The following is an 8,589-nucleotide window of genomic DNA, read 5'->3' as shown; positions in this document are numbered from 1 at the left end:
TAAGCCAACTCCCTGATTCTGGGAACGAAGCAGCAAAAGCTTGGAGGGGGGAACAAACTTTCCCAAGGACGGATTCAAAGCCAGACCCTGCCACTTTCAACCTTATTCCAGCTGCTCCCTAGGAAGGACACAGGAGGGGGCGGGGCGGGGGTGGGGCCGTCTCTCCCTCCCCGCTGGCTGCCTTTCCCTGTGGGGGCGGGAGGGGGCGCGCTGCGCTTCCTGAGGCCGCTGCGGCTCTCTACCGCCCCCTAGAGGCAGAGGGTGGGCATCTCTCCCATCCCAGGCTTTCCCAGACAGGTGGGTCTACCTGGGGTCTGGGCGAGTGGGGAGGGAGGAGAGGGAGCGGAGTGCTCAGCGCCAGGGGGGACCATGACCCCCGCAGGAGGTTAGGTCAGGGCTAGGGGGGCTACAGTCCGGCCCTTGACCGTTGATCGCTACAAAGACCTGGGACCACAGGCCACGCAAGGGCGGGGCTGGGGGCCCCGGAACGTGGATGGCTAAGAGCCGAGGATGCCCCGACGGGCTTGGGGGGGAGCCTAGAACCCGGGAGGTCAGGGCTGACCGGAGACCTCGTATAGAACGTTAGAACTCAGACTGCCCGGGCTGGGGAGGACCTCAGAACGCACACCTGGAGCTGGACCTCAAGAGTAGAAGGTTGTGACATGCCGCATCAGGGGTGGGAGGGGCCGGACGGAGGAGGGACCAGCCTGCCATCCAAGAAGGCTGGACCGACTCACGCACGCCCCCCAGACCCCCAGCTGTGGCACAGCAGGGGGCGGCAGGGTAGAATGGTCCTCAAAGACAGGGGTAGAGCCTAACAGCAGCAACCTGAGACGTGGTCTTTTCTTTCACAGCCAAGTCCCAAGGCGTGCGAAGCAGCCCTCTGTATTTGAATGTGTACCATTTGAAGTTATAATAATATAAAATAATTAGATTGGGAGCTCCCTGAGGTCAGGCACTAGCTTTTGCCTTTTTTTGTCATCACCAGTACTTGAAACACTTAATGAATGGTTTTTGATGGAATACCTTGGTTCAAGCCCAATGGAAATAAGCCACTTGACTTGGAATAATGTGAATACTTTAGGAGATTCATTACAGCTGTTTCTCAGCGTATATGACTAAATGAATCCTCGGCAGTGATCCCGTCTATCTGAATTCACCCTATTTGAAATGATAGTCATGTAAAATGGGATGATTGCAGTGTGAATTCAAATAATTCAGGATTCACCATTCAGACTAACCAGAATCTAGATGCATTCAAACTAATTATGACCTAGATAAAGAAACCACAAGCCATAGAATCTGAAACCCAAAGAGGTCAGTGTTCCACCTGTAAGTCTGGTTAAGGTGTGTCATATTTCTGGGCTCAGGTTATCCCCTCTGTAAAGGGTTAGGGCTGAACATAATGGTCAGTAAGGTCCCTCTCAATTCAATCCAATGATCTCAAGTAGTTTATCCAAGGGTAGACAGCTGGGTGGTCATGGTCAACTCAGTCAAATCTTCTTGGATGGCAGAAGGCACTGAGGTGCAGCCCAGCTCTGAGGACTGTATGTACATCCTTAGAGTTTTTTTTTTTTTTACTTAGAACAAGTCTCTCCCTTAATATACCTTCCCTCTAATTTTCCCTTCTCTTCTTTCCTTCCTATTTCCCTGTTGAATAAAATATGTTTCTGTACCCAACCTCTGTGTGTGTGTATGTATTCTTCCTTCCTATGACCAGTTCTGATGACAGTATGATTCCCATGCCATTTCCCTACCCCCCTCCCTCCTCCTTGTTTATCTGTATGTCTGCTCACAAACCATGATTATGTGAGATAATTTTCCCTAACCTTCCTTTCCCTTCCACCTGAGTGCATCCCTCTTCCCATCTCTTTCCATACTTTCCTTAAGGTCATCAAAACACAGCAAAACCACTTCCAAACCTTGTCTAATTAGACTCTATCTATAAATCTGATGATAATAGTGTTAAAAGGGAACACATACGTATTCAAAGGGGACAAACATCTCTCAATATTTGAACTGAAGCACTTTATCCTGATCTAGTCCCTTGTGATTTTTCCTTCATATTTACCTTTTTAAGTTTTTCTTAACTTCTGTGTTTGAAAACTTCCAAGTTTCTGCACAGCTATAGTTTTTTCATCAGAATGCTTAGAAGTCTTATTTCATTAAAGGCTCATTCTTCCTTCTATAGCATTATATACTCAGTTTTGCTGGGTAAGTTATTCTTGGCTATAATCCTATATTTATTGCCTTCTGTAATATCATATTCTAAGTTCTCTGTGCCTTTAAGGTGGTGACTGCTAAATCATGTATGATTCTGACAGTATTAGTTGAATTCTTTCTGTATGACTACGTACAGTATTTTTTCTTTGACTTGGAAGCTCTGTATTTTGGCTATGATGTTCCTAGGCATTTCATTTAGGAGTTTCTTTCTGGAGGAGTGACAAGTAGACTTTTTCCATTTCTACTTTGCCTTTTGGATTCTAAGAGATCTGGACATATTTCTTGAAATATGTTGGCAAGGTTTTTTTGTTTGTTTTCACATTCAGGTAACCCAGTGATTCTTAAATTTTTTTCCCCTCTATTTGTTTTCCATATAAGTTGTTTTTGCTATGAGATCCTTTGTATTTTTCTACTTTTTTCTATTTTTTATTTTATTTTAATATTTCTTGTTGTTTCATGGAATCATTGACTTCTATTTGCTCTATTCTAATTTTTAAGGAGTTTATGCAAGGTTTACCTCTTGAGCTAAGCTATTAATTCCCTTTCTGATTAATTCTTCTATAGCTTTCATTTCTTTTTGAATTTTTTCTCTAGTACTCTGAATGAAATCATTATAATATAATATTATATGAATTAAGTATAATAATGTAATGAAATCATTAATTTTTTTTTTAAAAAATAGCTTTCTTTTTAGCCATCATTTAGCCATCTGTTCCAGGAATTCCAGTTGAATTTTTGCCCAAACGTTTTCTTTGAAGCTTTGTTAGATATTTTGGAGTCATTCTCAGCTTCCAGGTTTATGTCTTTAGTGTCCTGGTAACCATGATAGCTTTTTATGGTAAGGTTCTTGTTTGTTTGCTGGCTTATTCTTCCAGTCTATTTCCTGACTTCATACTTGAGTTGGGCTCTTCACACTTCTGGGAGGAATGTCTGGGCTATTCCTAATCTTTCTTTCTTGTGAGTATTATGTTGTATTGTCCCAGGATATCAGAGACAACTCAGGCTAGGGAACTTTGCAAGGTCTCAGTGCTCGCTGCTAATCCATGGCAAAGGCTGATCCCTGCTCACCCTGAACTGCCTTCTGCAAGTTCCTGACCTGGGTTTGGGTCTGAGCAAGATAGACTGCTAATAGACTCAGCCTCTACCATCCACTTGGGAAATTCTTCTGATTCAGAGTGACAACTGTACGTTCCACTTTGTTCTGGAATTCCTGTCCTAATTTTTGCTCTGCAGGCATCAGTCTTTCCTAGAAGCTGGAACTAAGATCCCACTCTGCAACTGGAATTTGAATGACATTGCAGTTGCTTGTTTCTGACTTTCCTCTTCTCTCCCAAATTTAGGTACTTCAACCCATCCTTAGCCTTCCTCAATCTTCCCTGGACCTGTGGCATGGAAATGGGTAGTAGATAATAAAATCTCTAGTTGGCGCCTATTCCCACACCGTGCACAAGATCATGGTGGCTCAGTATGGGTCTGGAACCACTTTTTACAGCCTTTTCCCTGTGCTGAAATGCTCCATTATTGAGTTCAATTTTTTTTCTGATTCTTCCTTAGCTAGTCTGTTCCACTGATAAACTCTATTTTTTAACCAGTGCCAAAATGTTTTGATGGCTATTGTTTTATAATACAATATAAGGACCAGAAGTGCTATTCCCCTTATATTTCTTTGTTTTCTTTCTTTATTTCTCTTGAAGATTCTAGAACTTTAATTACTTCAATTGAATTTTATTATTATTTACTTGACACACTCAGCATCTGTAACTTCTTAGAGAATGAGGTACCTGGAGTGATATTTTGGCAGCCTCTGTGGCAATGGAGGATCCCAAATTGGATAGCTTGTAAATTTGCTTGTGTTCCTGCCATAGACATATACGTGGTGACTAGTGGGGAAGTGAGTATTCTAAGTGCTAAAATTCTCTACTGTTAATTCATAAAAGATTTTACCTTGTCACGGACTCTACTGTCATCTTCTTTTTCTTCTCCTCCTCTTCCCCCTCTTCCTTTTCTTCATGTTATTCCTTTCTCTTCCTCTGTATCAGGCATATAATTCCTTTTGGGGGTAGAGTTTAGGGGGAAAATTGAAGAGATTTGGAGAAAGTCGTTATTTTGCCATTCTGCTGGTCAAACTACCTGTATAATTTTTCGTTTTGAAGATAATTCTGGAATCTCCTCCCAACTCTCATCTATCCTTACCTCTCTGGTTAAGAGGTCAAAGATGACATTGCATTAGTCTTTATCCCAGAACCAGCTAATTTTGTCTGAACGTTATATACATCTGTATCCTGGTCAAAAGTAGGACCATTAGCAGGTGACCCCTGCCCACCAACAGAATTTCACCATGCCCAGATTTGCATCACCCAAGAGAATGGTCTACAGTTGCAAGAAGATCATGCTTACAATGATTCTGGTGTTTTTTGGAGTGTGTTTTTGGCCAGGTAAGCAGGTGATGGAAGGGAATGGACACTGGGAGATAAACGATCTAGAGTCTGGGTAGAGGACAGACCAATGGAAAGCATAGGCCTGGGACAGAGAAAAGGGAAGTGGGCAGGAAACGGAGTTCTCTGAAGGTTCCTGTGTGAGTGGCTGTGAGTGTGGCAGTCATGCTCAAGAAACTGCCCAAATCCACATGGAGGCAAGAGGAGGGAGATGAGCAGAGGGGAAGTGAACTGAAGGTCTTTAGGGACAGAGAGGATTGACATGAGCTGAGTGAGGTGGAACCAGTCAGGGAACCAGGGTAGGTTCCCTGGTTTAGACCAGATCATACAGAAGGGGGAAAGTCAGAATTCATGCTACAGAAATAGTTATTATTTCATCACTCAAATCTTACTCCAACTTTTGTTTTAAATTCTTGGATTTCATTTTACAATTTCCCTAACAGGCCCTTCATTTCTTTTCTTCTGTATGTGTGTTGGAGAGAGAGAGAGGACAGAGATTGAGACCAAGCTGAGATGGGGAGGGGTGGGGAATAGAAGGGACTGGTAGAGTTAACAGTATCAAGGTCCACCTTTAATTCTTTTGATATGTTTATTATCTAACTAATTCTTTTTGTTTGGTATTTTTTTCCATCTTTTCATCTCTGGAGATTATTGAAATCTTTTATTGATTTATGATGGGGTTTTTTATTGTATTTTTCTTTTTGGTTTGTTTAGCAATGGAAGTGGGGGAAAGGGCACTCTCAAAAATATTTCCTTGGTATGAGATGGAACTGCTACCAGACAGTGAGACATTTGGGTGATTTGGTCAGGCTGAAGGATAAGAGAACTGAGCACTCCCAGTGTTTGGATGGTGGGAGGAAGGAGAAATAGAATTCTTTCAGCTTTGGGAGAGATGAAAGAATGGAGGAGCTTTCCAGAATGGAAAGAAGGAAAGTTGGGAGCTCCCAACAGGGTCTCAACATCCAGCAAAGATGTCCAACAGGCATGGGGTGGTGTTGGGCTTTCAGAGAGGAGCTTTATTCTCCACCTTCCTCTCCCCCTACCACCAATGTTGCTTTCTTTCTAAAGGCTAGGGCTCATGGTCAGGGGCTCTCAGCTCCTGGCTATGAGCTGCTTTGGGCAGCAGGGTTGAATTTCAGTTCAGTGGGAGCCAGGTAAGCCAAGGAGCTCTAGAGGCTTTGGTCAGCTGAGGAGCAATAAGGCAGAGTTGGCTCCTTATGCTAAGGTCAGGCACTAACTGAGGAAGGGGAGCCAGAGAGGAGTACCTACTGCTCTGATAGGGTTCCAGAGACCTCCCAGGCCTTTGATTAGGCTCTGGTGGTCTGGTCCTTTGACTAGGCGAGGGATGCTCAGGTTGAGTGTTGGGGTCTGGAGATTAGACTTCCTGGGCTCTGCTCTGTCGTCAGGAGAATCTTGTGGACCTGACAGACTGAGATCAACAAGTGGGGTGTGAGGAGGGGTGGGAAATAGCAAAAAAGTAGAGGCAGTGAATGGTCCCTGTTTGGGGTGACAAGGTAAGTATCATCAGCTGTAGGGTCAGTGTAAGCCACGAGCCTACAGGGTAGCAGCATGATGGCTCCTTAGGCAGCTGTAGCTGTAGTTTCCATGTCTCTAGGAATTTTGTTTGTTTGTTTGTTTCCACTTATTTTTCTTTTATCTGTTTCTATCTTTTCCCCCCTCCTTTCCTTTCCTTTCCTTTCCTTTCCTTTCCTTTCCTTTCCTTTCCTTTCCTTTCCTTTCCTTTCCCCTTTCCTTTCCTTTCCTTTCCCCTTTCCTTTCCCCTTTCCTTTCCTTTCCCCTTTCCCCTTTCCTTTCCCCTTTCCTTTCCATTCCCCTTTCCTTTTTTTCCCTACACTCAGAGGGAGCTGAGTATAGCTTCATAATTACTGAGGCCATCTGGAAAAGACTCACTAGCTTCTTACCACTCTTCTGCAGGGGTGGTATTTGCTCTTCTCTTGTCCTGGGATTCCACACCTGTTCCCCACACTTCTCCAGACAACACTGCTGGGGCAGTCCAGCAGTCCTGGGACCGAAACTCATCAAGGATTGTCCAGGACTCACTGTCTCCTTCTTGTCTTCTTGGGTTCCAACTCCTTGTCCATCACTTCTCTTCCTTCTTTGGCATAGTGGGCAGAGACTACAGAAGCAATCATTCTATGCACCCAGAAAGCCATCTTATCCTTTCTCCAAGATGACCAAAACCAAGAAGAAAGGGGAAAAACACCTGTGAGGGGAGAAAGGCAGACAGAGAGAGGAAGGGGAGAGATTTTGAGATGGGATAGAGGAGATAGAGAAGTGAAGAAACCAAGGGAGGATGGGAAAACTGAAAGAGAAATGAGAAGAGGGAACAGGTGAACAGGAAAGACAGGTAGATTTAGAATTGAAAGCTGGGAGGCCCACATTTCTGCTTTTGTCTTTATTCTCTCCATAGCCCAGACGCTGACATGTCATGGTTGCAACAGAACTCATAGTTGTACCATCCAACAGGTCTGTGACGAAGAGGAACTTGTGTGTGTCTCAGAGATATTGAGTGAGTATCTACTCTTCCTTTGAGCTGAAGCCTTATCACTGACCATATTTCTATTCCCCTTCATTCTCCCATTCCCCATCCTCATGTACCTCAGATAGACACTAAGCCACAAAAGCCTTTGAGTTCTATGAGGAAGAATCCTAGCTGAGGGCAAGGCCCAAAATAAGGAGAACAACTCTGCTCCAAATTAGGAAGATGACAGAAGGAGGTACCAGCCCCAAACAATCAGGAATTGCAACTAATTCAGGAACAGAGGAACCTTATGGGGTCGGGACTCTGGGGCCTTTTCTTTGTGAGATAGGGTCACCCATAGGGACTAGAGCCTTCCTCTGTGGGCCATGGTTCTTCTGTGTCTATTCCAGGAATGCCGAACTATACCAAAACTCGTAAGTCATGTTTCACAAGTTGCGAAGACTACTTTCAGGGAGAAACATTTGAAAAGGAACAAGCCAATGCTACAGGCGAGTCCATCATCTCAGAAACAGTCAGTGACGTATCACAGATGACTAATAAAAAAACCTACCTGTTCAGACAAAGGAACTTCATGGACCATGACATTGTATGCTGTGAATTTGACCTGTGTAACCAGGCCAGGGCCAGGGGCCCAGGAGATACAGCTCTTGTTTTTGGGCTCCTACTCAGCTTTATGTGGCTCATCCACTGTTCAATGCTGTAACACTTCTGCCTACAACCTTCCAAAGAGAATTTTCTGAGATGAAAATTTTGAAAAGCATTCAGATTCATTAAAGTAAAATTAATTAACATATTGTGAAATAGTCTCTATTCTGTTTTCCAAATGGATTTTCAGGTTCTAGAAGGCTAATCAGAGGAGTTCCCTGCTCAATTTACCAAGCTGAGAGGGAGGTGATGCTCTGTTTGGTGTTCTGTTTCTCATCAATTGAGGTTAAATTGGTTGACTCAATCACTTTGATTCCTAGAAAACAACTGCACATTGGCACAGAGACCCTCCCATCCCCTCGCCCCCCAGGAACTGACCAACCAGCATACTGCCATCAGCCCCAGAGGTTTCAGACTTGTTACTGAGCTATGGTTAAGTGCCCAGAGTTCCTGGAAACAATTTCTGTTCTAAGTACCTGAGCTCAGCCCTAAGAGTCAGTGTCAGAGACATGCCTTAGGGTTACCCATGATTAATAGGTTTTTTTTTTTAATGCAAAACATTTCCATATTAGTTATTTTGTACAAGAAGACTCAAATAAAAGGGAAAAAACAAAAGAAAGTGAAAAATAGCATGCTTCAGTCTGAATTCAGTCAATACCAGTTCTTTCTCTGGAGGCAGATAGTGTGATTCTCCATTAGTCCTTTGAGAATTTTCTTGAATCATTGTATTGCTGAGAGTAGCTAAGTCATTTACAAACCTTCATCAAACAATATTGCTGTTAT

General features: G+C 43.6%; 1 long non-coding RNA gene across 2 annotated transcripts; it reads left to right on the top strand.

Moving 5' to 3' along the window:
- The first annotated feature begins 210 nt into the window (after positions 1 to 210).
- Positions 211 to 7,950, top strand: LOC140500377 (uncharacterized). Of its 2 annotated transcripts, none has more exons than XR_011965707.1 (4): positions 211 to 297; positions 4,520 to 4,658; positions 7,090 to 7,188; positions 7,551 to 7,950. It is a non-coding gene; the product is annotated as an uncharacterized lncRNA (long non-coding RNA). The 2 variants fall into 2 exon arrangements; XR_011965706.1 differs by having other exon boundaries at positions 4,377 to 4,658.
- The last annotated feature ends 639 nt before the right edge of the window (positions 7,951 to 8,589 follow it).

The sequence above is a fragment of the Notamacropus eugenii genome, chromosome 4, assembly GCF_028372415.1.
Source record: "Notamacropus eugenii isolate mMacEug1 chromosome 4, mMacEug1.pri_v2, whole genome shotgun sequence".
Taxonomy (NCBI): domain Eukaryota; kingdom Metazoa; phylum Chordata; class Mammalia; order Diprotodontia; family Macropodidae; genus Notamacropus; species Notamacropus eugenii.
The sequence above is the reverse complement of the archived record's forward strand: the minus strand, read 5'-3'. Positions and strand labels throughout refer to the sequence as shown.